This window comes from Ambystoma mexicanum, chromosome 5q, assembly GCF_040938575.1.
Source record: "Ambystoma mexicanum isolate Mex_15411 chromosome 5q, UKY_AmexF1_1, whole genome shotgun sequence".
NCBI lineage: Eukaryota > Metazoa > Chordata > Amphibia > Caudata > Ambystomatidae > Ambystoma > Ambystoma mexicanum.
In genome coordinates, this window is record NC_090933.1 from 819,313,624 (window position 1) to 819,316,675 (window position 3,052).

Below are 3,052 nucleotides of genomic sequence, written 5' to 3' on the forward strand. Positions count from 1 at the left end.
ATCGTGATTCAAGGTCTTCACATTTACCCTGAGTTTTAACCAGTTTGGTATTTAGTTCTGCGATGTCCCAGTCATGCTGGTTTAGTTTGTCTTCTGCTGTTTCAATTCTAACTTCAGCTTTGGCTATTCGACCACTCCTTTTCTACCTTGGCTTGCAGGTAGCCGATTGTCGCAACAATGGCATCAAGCTTGACATTCACCAACATGAATCCAGCCTGCACCAGGTGGTCATCCTGGGATTCCTTCGCCATTGTAACAGTGCGTCCACCCGCTTCCTGGTCGAGCTAAGTTGTATTCAGCACTGTGGTATGAGTGTATGAGTCCATTGGGCCGTGCTTTTTGTTGTCTCCCTTTGTCATTTCCTGACACTGCTCTCTTACTTCTCGGTTGGGCTGTGCACTTTAATTATCTGCTGCTCTTTTGGCAATTGTCCCTTGTCTGCTTTTGCAGGAGTGTTCAACCGTTCAGGGCGCCTATTCATTGAGCAAGTGTCGTTGCTGTATAAAGCGTGTTTCTGCGAATACTGGTGGCTGCTCAGATTTGTCAGTCTGCATCTGTTGCGTTTTCCTCCCTCCCGGTTAGCACCTTGTCCTGGTCCCTTGGCGTGCCTTCCGTCTTCACTTATGTTTAGGTAAAGGAATTCCTACTGATGAGGGGCATCTAGAGGTGTAATAGTCTGATTCATGCCCTGCCATTGGTAGAGTACAATGCTGTCTCCGTCATAGGATAATGTTCATAGTTCACTCCCACTTTCCACTTGTCGGCGTCCCTTATGGAAGGTGGATATATAGTACTAAATAGGCTGATATGCCGGTATACATGTAACGTGGGGTTACCTTCAGTTGCAGTTCTTTCCCCAAAGGGGCCTGGTATTGTGGCCTCCCTCGTCTAAACTGAAATGCCTCGCACAGTTCCCTATATCCCCCAGAAGTCGTGGCCTCCTGCATGTACTATCCACCTGCGCGTGTCCAATGGAATCGTATGTTTATATTGTCCTTGTTGTTTCTAATTGAGGTGACCTCAATGGGCCTGGGCTTGTATTTTCCTGTACCTGGGGGTTTTTCCAGCTTCTTTTTAGGGGGTTTTCCAGCTTCTTTTTAGGGAGTCTGCTTGTTATACTCCTCCAGCATGCTGCCAGATTCCGGATGATGTCTTACCACGTGGGCCAGAGAGAATCTTCCTCTGGTCCGACAGTTCACAGCCTCATGTGCGCTACCCCAGTAGCACTCCCCTTCACAGGAGTTTTCTTCCCTGCTCTGCCGACCCCTCTCCCACCCTGTCGGCGCTTACCGGCGTGGGGCAGGCCAGGCACTTTTTCCGTGGTGTCAGATAGCAGGCCAGTCCCGTAGATGTGTTCTACTCTCCTTGGTCCTAGCACGATCCCCTGAGATCAGCTGACCCCCTCAGGCATCGGGGCCCCCACCAGAGATAATACAGTTTATGTTGGGACCATTTACCATGCAAGGGTTTCTCTGCTTTCCGTGGAGACTGTTTTTAGCTTTCGTGTCCGTCCTCCAGCCAGCACTGCCGTAACATCACGCGGCTGTCCCTCCTTGCTTGCTGGTATGCACTCGACGGATGTATTGCACTCCGGGTGGTGTCTCCAACGTAGCTTGCCGTGGGTACTATTTATCCCCCACTCAGCTTGCCGCTTCGGGGTGTATTTCTCGGGCTCCAGGGATACGTCCCAGCTAGCGTATTTGGGCTAGTGTCGCTGATGGAAGGGCAGCCCGTGGCAGGGTCTGTCTTCCAACCAATTCCCCAGATTTTTCAACAGTGCTATGTTGATGCCAAACAACTCTGTCCATTGTAATTTTACGGCCACCGTATCCTGGGATCAACCAGCAAATTTACTTCAATACCGCTCCTAATTTAGTGGCACACAGCAGGATACATTTTACAGATGAGACAGTGTCGGGGCTGGAGCTACGCTTAGTCCACCGTTCCTTCATGCTGCTTGATGGCGCCCCCAATAATTCAGAATTTGAATCATGTACTGAGCTGAAGTTTGCTCATAGATTTGGCTTAAGAGCGAAGAGCTGGTAGTACACATACATTATATCTATAAGGTAACAGCAATTTTGGCCGCAGCAGATTCCATCGAAGTAGATTTTGTCACATTTATTTCATCTGATTTTGCCACAAATATATGTTGGGGGGTGGGTTTATGCTAATAATTACTGTACAGGTGTTAAGTGGGGGTTAGGGGGGTCTCCCCTGCATATATTTGTGGCATAATCAACCAGTAAAAAAATAAATTTGACAAAATCTACTTCGATAAAATCTTTTCGGTCCAATCACATAGAACCATCTATAAAATGCTGATATGTGGAACCCGCTCACATACACAGAGCTTATCAGAAATCAAGGTGAATGTCCTATGCACAGCTCAGATGGGCATGCAGCAGGTATCCCGAACAGAACCCCAGGCAGCCTAGTATGGGAGCATAGCTCAAAGCAGCTCCAGCCAGTACACCCTGAAGACTGGCTCATGCCAGCTCCAAGGCACAACTCCACAGAGACCTAAAGCACAGAAGCAGCCTCATATGCTGCTCACAAACTAAACCGCTTTGAACAGAAGCAGCAGACGAACAAGATAGCACAGATCACAACATCCCATGCCATCTCAGCCCAGCCACTGGCTCCTGCCAGGACCCATGGAGTGCACACTTCCTCCTCGTTACAACGCTCTGAACACCAGTCTCTAGCTGGATCAATTGCAAGAATCCACAGTGGAGCCTGAAGGCAAGCCCCTTCATGCTCAAGCCAGAAATAAAACAACCCTCTAGGGAAAAAAAGGCCAAGAGTTATGTCACTGGAACCTAAAATATGCGCCCAGATGCCTTTGGGCCAGGCGCGCTATACAAATAAATAAAATACATAATACAAAGAGTTTGCTTGCAAGGATAACCAAGTTTAATTGTTAAAAATATATATATATATTTCTGAGGCTTGTTGAATCGGCTTAGATCACATGCTGTGCATAGGCCGACATCTAGTGGAAGCGGCAGAGTATTAGTTTGTTTTTCGAAACTCGAAAATGGGCGTCGAC